This window comes from Mixophyes fleayi, chromosome 5 (genome assembly GCF_038048845.1).
Source record: "Mixophyes fleayi isolate aMixFle1 chromosome 5, aMixFle1.hap1, whole genome shotgun sequence".
Taxonomy (NCBI): domain Eukaryota; kingdom Metazoa; phylum Chordata; class Amphibia; order Anura; family Limnodynastidae; genus Mixophyes; species Mixophyes fleayi.
Genome location: NC_134406.1, coordinates 28,455,863 through 28,467,199, shown reverse-complemented (window position 1 = coordinate 28,467,199; position 11,337 = coordinate 28,455,863).

Here is an 11,337-nt window from a genome sequence, read left to right as displayed (position 1 = left end):
TATTATTATTATTATTAATTTTTATTTATAGGGCGCCACTAGGTATCCGTAGCGCCGTACAGGGACAAACAAAGTACAATACAAAGGTGAGACAGCACGATACAGTAAACAAAATGCACAGTAACTCCGAGATCTCAAAGCACAGCTAGCGGGGCGGGGGAGGGGAGAGGGGAAGGTCCCGCATACGGCGGAGCCCAAGAGGGCACGGAGGGCAGGGAAACCCCCAGAGAGGAGAGGAGGGAGCAAGAGGGAACGGGGAGGAGGAGGGCAAGGTAGCTGGAGAGCAGAGTTAAAAGACAGGAGGAGAGATGACCCTGCTCAAAGGAGCGTACAATCTAAGGGGTGGGGTAGACAGACAGAGAGACACGAGGGAGGGAGAGAAGGAGGATAAGGGAAGGGGAGTGAAGGGGAAGAGGCAGAAGATTTGGTAGGGAGTTAAGTGGGAGACTGGAAGGCTTTAAGAAAAAGGTGGGTTTTTAGAGCCCGTTTGAAACTGGACAGATTAGGGCAGGTTCTGATAGAGGGAGGGAGCTTGTTCCAGTGGAGGGGGCAGCGCAGGCGAAGTCTTGGATACGCGCATGGGAGGAGGTGATCAGGGGAGAAGAGAGGCGACGGTCATTGGCTGATCGGAGAGGGCGGGAAGGAGCATGAATAGAGAGGAGGGTGGAGATGTAGGGTGCAGTGGAGTTGGCGAGGGCCTTGTAAGTAAGAGTGAGAAGCTTGAAGAGGATTCTGTAGGGGAAGGGGAGCCAGTGGAGGGATTGGTAGAGGGGGAGACAGACGAGGAGCGGTGAGAAAGGAAGATAAGCCTAGCGGCTGCATTAAGAACAGATCGAAGGGGAGCGAGATGAGAGAGGGGGAGGCCAGTAAGGAGGAGGTTGCAGTAGTCCAAGCGGGAGATGATCAGAGAGTGAATAAGACATTTGGTGGCATCTTGGGAGAGGAAGGGCCGGATGCGAGCGATGTTACGCAGCTGGAAGCGGCAGGATTTCGCAAGAGAGAGAATGTGGGGGCCGAAGGAGAGAGAGGAGTCGAGGATGACACCAAGGCAGCGAAGTTGGGGGACAGGGGAGATAGAGGTGTTGTCGACAGTGATAGCGAGGTCAGCAGGGGGCGAGGTATGAGAGGGAGGAAAGACTATGAGTTCTGTTTTGGCGAGGTTGAGTTTGAGGAATCGAGAGGACATCCAGGAGGAGATGGCAGAGAGACAGGCGGACACCCTAGAGAGGAGGGAGGGAGAGAGATCAGGTGAGGAGAGGTATAGTTGAGTGTCGTCAGCGTAGAGGTGGTAGTTGAGGCCATAGGAGCTGATGAGTTCACCCAGGGAAGAGGTGTATAGAGAGAAGAGTAGGGGTCCCAGGACGGAGACCTGAGGGACCCCGACTGGAAGGGAGGACGGGGGGGGGGAGAGAGAACCAGATGTGGTGATGGAGAAGGATCGGTCAGCAAGGTACGAGGTGAACCAGGACAGGACAGGGCCGGAGAGGCCAAAGGACTGGAGGGTGTGGAGGAGGAGGGGGTGGTCGACGGTGTCGAAGGCTGCAGACAGGTCAAGGAGGATGAGAAGGGAGAAGTGGCCCCTGGCTTTAGCAGAGAGGAGATCGTTGGTGACTTTAGCTAGGGCCGTTTCAGTGGAGTGAAGGGGGGTTAGATTGTAAGCTTGCGAGCAAGTCCTTCTCACCTCTTTGTCTGTATTACCCAGTATTGTTTATTACTGTGTTTGTGTACTGTGTTTAATGGAATTTGCTGGCGCTATGTAAATAAATGATGATGATAGTTATTTACCAAAAGCCTAACACAGGAGATATCATAGAATTATTGCCTTATACTGCATAATTCTCAATGAGGACTGAGGTCATGGCCAATTTATCAAGCCCCGAAAAGCTAGGCTAATGCCGTCTGAAGAACATTTATTCCCTACGGGGAGAGCATCGCAGATGAGGGTTATCTACCGAAAATGGCTCTGCACATGCGTGACTTAAGGTCGCTGATGCGCATTAAAGACACCGAGTCAGATCACGGAGTTGTTAGTATAATCAAGTCATCACCGGGACAGCCTCTGATCAGACGCTTTGTTCCTCGATGATTTTTGTAATAAATGTCTGCGGTATATCATACCTTATCGTTACGATTTTAACGGGGGAAATGTGGCCCTTGATAAATAGGCCCCTAAGTTTTAATATTATTATTGTGAACAGTTCTCTGTTCACCATTCATTATTTATACAGATCAGGGAACATTCCCTTGAGAAAGTCCGGTGTTATGAAACGCGTTGGGTCACTCCCCTTAATCACAGTGCCAGGCGTGCGTTCCACAATGGTAGGCATGCGAAACCCACTATCTGCTGATGGCACAATAAGGAATCATACCTCTCCGTGCACTGTGCATCCGGTCTAAAGTCTCGTCCGCAAACACAAATATATATTACAGATTATTTACGATAGAATACTTAGAAGGACCATTATAATAGCCACAATTTTACCTTTTGAATACAGTTTGGACTCTAGCCGTCAGTCACAATCAGCTCACTCATCAGAACAATAGACAATTTTGTGACGAATACCCTAATCAATATCAGTGACTTTCCTCACTTGCATCTGATCTCTCAAGAATTTTCACAACCTTCAATTGTTTAATTTAACATTTATTGGTCACATGTTGTATGACGTGTTTTATACTATGACCATTAATGCATTTTTTAGTGTGATATAGTATTTTTTATGAATTTTTAAAAGTGTACTGTTTACTGTGGAATAATTGATTCATTCTGTATATTTATTCAATAAATATTAGTGATTTTAGATATACATGATTCTAGGTGTATACATTATATATACCCAAACACTGTATATCCTATTATATCATCTTAGACATATAGATTGTACAATTTTGCAAGTCAATGAGCCCCTCACTATCCTTGGTTGACATTTTTAAAACTGTTTCACAAACTATAGATATATTTATTTCTTTGTTTAACAATAGTATACTTTTTAGTAGACATCTTAAAGCTATTGAAATAATTTATTAGAAATGACAATCTCCTTCTGTTCCATCCATAGGAGAACTTATGCTATTGGGTCTACAGTATTGGCCTACAGTTCGATTTTCTTGGGATTCACATCACACATCTTTTATTATTGTTTCAAACAAATAAAAAGTAATAGTGACGATTCAATAAAATGTGGTGCGCAAATAGTTAAAAAATTGTTGTGAATTCTGATTTTTGCCTTCAGGCCAACCTTTTGAGTTCTTATGAATATCAGAGCAAATCGGTTTTCAAATTATTCTGCAACCTAGCCATGTGTCACAAAGCTGATTAACATAATTTAGGTCTCAGACGAAAAATATGAAGAACCCCTAACCTAGTGAAACCAGGCTATATTGTAACCAGATTAGGGCAGAAAAAACAAAGAAAATGTCAAAATGGACACCTTGCCTGTCCGGCACTAACTAAACAAACACAAACATCCTCTCTCCTGCAAAGGACCTTGTGTCCCACACACATGAAAAATATAGAGCTAATTGGTCACAATTTACAGTGTCTCTCAGGAGGCATCCAACCTCCTCCCCAGGTCTGAGAGAGAGGATATTGCCTAGAAACTTTTTATCAGCAACTTGCAGGTGCAACCATTAGTCAGTCTGCTGGGAAATCAGAACAACTGTAAATGGAGCCCAACCTTCTATCTCCATTTACACCCTAGGAACCCTTACCAGTTTTTCCAAAAGCTAAACATACTCTTTGGGAAGCTTTCCCCAAACACCTGCAATCTCCCTGGGGCTTAAAAGCATGTAAGACAGACAGCCTGGGACACATATACCTGTCATCTGTTGTTTCCCAGTGCACAATATAGATATATGAGATACAAGTGTTAGCACTAGACACTAAACTAATATCAGTGCATACAGTTCAATAAATGTACTTAATAAGGAGAAGTCTTAAGCAGTAATACATTCCCTCAATAGATATGGGTGGTAGCTGTCCTTCCAGAGCACCTATTGTACATCTGGTGTTAGGCAATCTAAAAAGTAAGAAAAAGAAGGAAGATGCCCTCTGGTGTAGTAATTTAGAACATGCTCTATGTTCAATAATTTTTGCAATATAGCCGAGTAACAGGTGAACAATAAAAACAGATTTTTCTGATAACTCTCTTGGTCCTTGATGTTTTCTTGTTAATGGATGAATGACAATTTATTTATAATACAGGTAGACAAAAACCACCATGTATGATAATTATAACCTTTACCATAATAAAAAGATAAATAATATGTGTACATCAAATAATTAAACAGCTTATATGTTTCTCTTTGAAAGTCCACAGTAATGCTCTGTCCAAATCTTATTCCTGAGGTAATCTATACACAGTATCTGGGAAAATAGGTGGTGCCAACAGTATTTAGAATGAACCCTACGCGTTTCATCTTTTGCACAATAGACTTCATCATCAGGATATAATTATTACATAACTGGAAGCATATATACCATGCATATTTTTTTTCCAAAAAAAATACAGCTTTGTCTTGGCTCACAAATTCATGTTTTGTAATTAAGAAATTATAAATTTAAATCTTCTCCCATCTGCTTTTCTGTCCAACTCATGGACAGGTCCTAGGGAATCAAAGACTGTACATTCTAGCATGACAGGAATACGTATCTAAGATTCAAAGACTATATTCTTCCTTTTATACAATTAATTTTCTTTTTTCAATAGTAGAGCCTTAACTCTTCCCCAGTCTTGAGTTGAGAAATACTTCTACTTTCACTTTATTTCTTAACAATTTTAGCAATGTGTGTTTACATGTGAATTGAGAATTACAAGATGGGGGCAGGTAGTAGCATAGACCCACCAGCTAGTACACCAGCAGAGTATGGGGGGAATTCAATTCTCCCTGAATTAGCGCAGCGATAACTCTATTACGGTAAATTTAACCCAGTTTTCTGCTCGCGAGCAGAAAGCCAGCGTTGAAACTACCGGAATAACGGTATTTAAGTGCACTATTAGTGTAATAACGGTAATAGTGCACAGACCATGCTACTTTTTACAGTAACGTGGCCAATTGAATCCCCTTTATATGTGGAAATGAAACTTGCAAGTATGGAATTGGCATAGTGTGTTCCACTGCTGCCAAATGAATGTGATGTAACCAACACTAGAGTGTTATACAGTCAATCACCCCTACTGCTTTATTCATTACGTGGCAAACTGTCATCTGAAGCTCTCAGTTTGAATCCGGCATCACGGAGCCTTTTTGTACATATCCTCATTAAGAACCTCTACTTTTTTGTCTGAAGGCACTTTTGGAAACATTGAGAGTTCCGTTGAACAAGAGAGATATCTGCAGAAATTTTTCCCAATATAGGTCATTGAGCCTGTGCACTAGTTTTATGTGGATTATTGGTACCTTTTACCTGTTTGTTTATTCGAAGTAAATACTAGTTTATACTTATAATTGCCCTATTTTGTTTGTTGATTATTATTACCTCGATACTAGGTCATCTCATGCGCAATCTGGCACCTTGTATGGATTTTGGCATAGGCTTAAGAAATAAGAAAACGGAAATCAGGCCCACCTTGAACATTCCTTTAGTTTAGAGAATTTGGAACATCATCTATTTATATAGCGCCACTAACTCTGCAGTGCTGTGCAGAGAGCACACATCAGTCCCTGCCCCATTGGAGCTTGCAGACTACATTCCCTAACATATATACACACACACACACACACACACACACACACAGACAGAGAGAGAATCGAACTCATGAGCCCAATGTTGTGAGGCAGAAGTGCTAACCACTATTCCTCCGTGCTGCCCATGTCAACAAGTGCTTTAGCGTGAGTAGTGCACAAGAGAAAGAATATGTTGAGTGACTTAAGGAAGAGAAAGGACGTGTTCAAATGTAGGAGCTTAGTCTGTTCCCTTCTCCCTTATAATTGTTGTCTAATAGTCTCCCACTATTTTTAAAACCTATGTGTCCTCCATCCTCCATAACTCCTGTATATTGAGTTTTCATTGAATATACATTTAGTCAAACAATTGATCCATCTACTAGGGACCTGCTAGACTTACATCTCCTCCACTGTATAATGTGCAGGCTTCACCTTAGTTGCCCTACCTTATCTACCACACAAAAACCACACACATAAACAATGTCACTAGATCTAAATCGGAGTTAGTGGTGCTATATAAACAGCTGATGATAATGATGATCTTTCTCAAGACAGGATTCAAGTGACCTTAAAATCCCCAAACTAACCACATGCTTTCTTTTCTGGGCATTGCAGATTATTGTCACCAGCGAATACAGGACTATATCTCTATAGTCAAACTCTTGCAAAGTTTGACTCAACTGGATGTGCCAGAACCCTGGCCTTAGATGACTTAACTTAATAAGCATTTTACACTGTTCTAGTCTAGATAATTTTGCATCAGGAGTCTTGCTATCCCTTATTCCGTTTTCTAAAAACTACAATGCAGCACCTTTCGGATGCAAGGCTTTTGCTCCTCTCTTCACCTCATGTTTCTATCTGTAATTGCTCTGTGCTTAAGCCTGCATTACTATTACTTCACCAGGTAAACAGTTACAAGTAAACAAGAAGTAGTAAACAAGTAACTTCTCACATTAATTTGTCAGTGATAGATCTTAAAGACACACCTCTACGGAATCCTGAGATTATATCGGGTGTGTACAAACATTTTATTCTATAGTAGGCAGTTCCTTCTATTCACAATTCATATTATCTTATCTTTAGGAACATTAAATGATCTATATTGCTATTATGATCAAATCTAAAATAGACTGTTATTTGGATACATTCTTCCTGCCAGCGGAAACACTCAAACTTTGCCCTCAGAGACTTACAAATTTAGAAGAGAAATGTATTTTCTAAAGGTACATGTTACATTACACTACACAGACTAGGTACACACTACACTCGTTTCAGCCAATCATCAGGTCAATCAACCGGTAAATGACCATTTGGCCACATATCACATTAGTGTGTACACTTACACGATGAACGAGAGTCGTTCCAAAGTATCAATCGTTGTTTCATTTGATCGCATGTCCTGTTTAAAAATCTCGTTCCAGCCGCCATCCGATCCTGCAGTGTATAAATTCCCGACCAATTCCTCTACCAACAGCCGATAGGTCCTCAAACAGCGACTCCTTTCTGGACACGTGTATGTAAATTTCGCTGTCCGGTCAGTTGGTCTTATAAAAATTGTTTATAACGTGTATAGAGTATACGCATTAATTGATCAACCCATCGTACCTTCAGTCGTAGGTACAATAGTTGTCAATAATACATTGGTTGGAAAATTCTGCAGTGTGTACCTAGCCTTACAGATGTTATCTGGGATATTGGAAAGGTAAGAAAAGAAAATGCAGCCCTGATTCTATAACGTACAATATGAAATAAATGCTGAGAATTGCATACAGGATGAAAGAGGTGGCACTGTGCAGGTGTCTATATATGCAGAAAAATAACAGTTAGGACTTAGTACGCAGAGATAATCTGCTAGCAAAATGCAGCAGCTTAATGATGATACCAGTAACACAAGTATGTTATATTTACATGTGCCACAAGGAAAGTCTGAGAAATTTTCACATTGGAAGAAAATGAAACCTAGCACAATTTCCCTGTTTCTCGTGTATGCGTTCCACACAGAACACAGGGAGGATAATGTAGCAATCATCATCATCATCAACATTTATATAGCACCAGCAAATTCCGTAGCACTTTACAATTGAAACAAACATTAATAAAACATTACTGGGTAATACAGACAGACAGAGAAGTAAGAGGGCCCTGCTCACAAGCTTACAATCTATGGGATCATCTGGGATCATGGTAGCAATAAACTTATGTTTATATGCCTAACCTGAGGATTACAACAAGCCTGTAGATTCTCAACCTACATACATTGGATAGATTAATGGGGTATTTCAGTCTGTAAAATATGAAGAAAAATAACATTAAAATTTATTAGAAAATAAATGCAAAACTAAAGAGTTATTTTTACAAAATGTATATGGATAGGGAGTTGCTTGTTATAATCCTACTCACATCAGTGAGTATTACATAAAGAGCCTGATTCAAACCAGAGCACAACTTGCTCGCAAGTTGCAGTTTACAACAGAGCACAGAACATGAGAGTAGTTCTGATTGTACTGAAATCCAAGTAGATCTCAAGATGCATTTCAAATTGACTCTGGGTGTAAGTATGCTCTGCCTAAACGTTACTTGCTGTATATTATCAGACAGAACAGAGACCAGCATAACCACAATAATATGTGTAATATATGGTCACATCAGAAGGCATACAAAAAAATGTATATTTTAAACTAAATGAACAACTCTAAACTGTATAATCACTAATACAAAATAAAGTTGGTTTATTTTTTTTATATTAAATACATAAATCAAGATGTTTTTAATGCATACAGTACATAGAATTCATTTTCATGGTCTCTCTTACTTGTATATACATGATTTGTTCAATATAGTGGCATGCATACATGTACTTTTCCAAACAAAGACTATGTTGTTTCAGTCATCACTATCATTTGGCACTTATACCTGCCCCGTAGCTTGTGCAAATAATGGGTCTGAGTCATTAAGGAGAGCAAAGCAAAAAAAAAGGAGTAACTTTGCACCTGGGCAAGACCATGTTGCATTGGAAGGGGAGGAAAATTTAAAATGTGATGGCAGATTAATAGTTGGGGTAGGGAATGTCCTAGATCAGCTTTAAATTTCAGTGTAAGCATAAAGCTATCAAGTATTTGTGTGCTACATGAAAAATAGCCAGTATTTCACTTATGTGCAAAATAATAAACTCATTTGCACCCTGTGCATTGTAAAATGGTTTGTCCCAGTGAACAGTCACTCCTTATTTTGCCTTACTATCCTTAAAGAAAAAGGTCCAATATGTCTAAAATCAAGCGTGCTTAAGAGAAACCCAGGACTTGAATTGGCCGCATCTGCGTCAGGCACACCCTTGGCCACCATTACTGTACATTACCGACATCTGTCCGCCCATTCCCACCCCATTTCCGCAATTCAAATCATAGACAGTAGTAAATGAAATTTGCACTTGGATATGATGTGCATGCAATTGTGTTCCAGGTCTGTTTCTTAGCATGTGCTAAGCTATTTAACGCAAGATAAGCACACAAGCGGACTTTTGTCCAAGCATGAATCAGGCCCAAAATGAACACACTTTAAGAGGTACTTGGTGAACATTTACCATCACACTGGGGTGCATGTTAAAAAGAAGATCGAGGAATCTTGTGAATTGAAATGATTTCGGGTATAGTTTTTCTTTCAGGATAAATTCTATATCTTTTAAAACTACTACAGTATCCATCATTTACAAGACGATCACACTTCATGACTGCAGCTTAACTAAAGTATACATTGTGACAGGTGAAATTTATGGATAAAAGGTTGGGAGGGAGCTTTATCTGGATAATGTATCTGTTTAAAAATGTTTATTACAGTATCACAAACATCTGTTCCTTTGTGGAGCAGACCGGCTCTTTCCCTGCTACATAAGAGTGTGATAGCTCCAGAGAGAGGAAGGATACTAGTGTGAAATAAATCGGTATGGGTATATGATTTATATTTTTTTTAGCAAAGGAAAAAAAAATATCAAGAAACAACCATGGATTAATCCTATTCTACCTTTGGATAGTTTAGAAATGTCCATTTTGGAGATACGGCCCCTACATCTCCAAATAGTCATTTATAAATGGTCATAAATAATGATTGGGCAGCACAGTGGCTCAGTGATTAGCACTTCTGCCTCACAGCACTGAGTTTGATTCCCGACCATGGCCTTATCTGTGTGGAGTTTGTATGTTCTCCCTGTGTTTGCGTGGGTTTCCTCCCACACTCCAAAAAAAACATACTGGTAGGTCAATTGGCTGCTATCAAAATTGACCTTAGTCTCTCTCTCTCTCTCTGTGTGTCTATGTTAGGGGATTTAGACTGTAAGCTCCAATGGGGCAGAGACTGATGCAAATGAGATCTCTGTACAGCGCTGCGGAATTAGTGGTGCTATATAAATAACTGATGATGATGATGATGATGGCTGTGTTCTACCAAGCATGTCGTCTTCACTGGAACCTCTGAATATGACAGCCTGGGTGACCAGTCTTGGTGCCAGAAATCATTTTGTTCCGTTCCTGGATCCACCATTCAAAACACCATAAATTTCTAATGGTACAACCCCTCAATAATAGACAGGCTAGCTGAGAGCAGATGAGGTCTATCATCAGATTTCCTCTGCCAACTTGCACTAAATATTACAGACAAACCAGAATACATTGGATCTGTAAATGTTGGCATTAGGGGAGACCAACAGAACCCCTAATTTAATTTCCAAAATGTAAAAACATAGCAAATAATAAAATAAAATCACCCCATTTTCTAACTTATGTAACTATACCAAATATGTTGTACAGACATATTTGGTATCTCTCTATAGCTAATTAAGTTTGGCGTAAATAAACACGGTTGGCCTAATTGTGTGAATGTAACCATAGCTGGAATTTTGATACACTGTTTTTTTTCTTCCTATATATTTTCCCCCAAAAGTAAAATAGTAAAATTACCTTGGGTAGAGTAAAAAAAAATGTAAAATCAAATCTTGGTGAACCTGATGCATATGTGAAAATCGATCTGGTGCTTCATGTAAAAAAAGAATATCTCTGGTTGTTAAGGGTTTAAAGCAAATTATCCTGTGCTGTCCTAGGCAAACCCTCACCAGTGTCTACAAGTGAGTTATGTACTATGTTATATTCAACTGTGTGTTTTTGCTGCCCATATAAATAGAGAATGAAAAGCAAAAGTAGTATTCATCATTAAATTCACCCAAATTTTTTTTTAAATTACATTGCTTGACACTATTAAAAAGAAAAGACAATAAATAAATAAAAGAGTGACTAAATAATTTATTCAATTCTGTTAGATTTTTATATAATTTAGTATGTGTTAAGCTTCAGCTATATATTTATTGGTTGTTTGTTTTTGGACCTTGAGAAAGGACAGTGAATTGCACACCCTTTCACCCACAAGGTTTTTGGGTTACAATACATAAACCTTGGATCTTCTGAGAATTTCCTAGCATGAACCTCTCCTGAGTATAATTAAAACTATTGACATGTATACTATTCATATTTTAATAGGCTTTTGGGATTATTACTTTAAGACTGTCTTATTTTCTTTTTTCCATTCTTTTATTATTATGAATTTTATATTTACATTATCATTTTGACCATTTTCAATTTAAGAGCATTGCATAATTTTGTTTATTATTTTTTTAATGATTGCAAC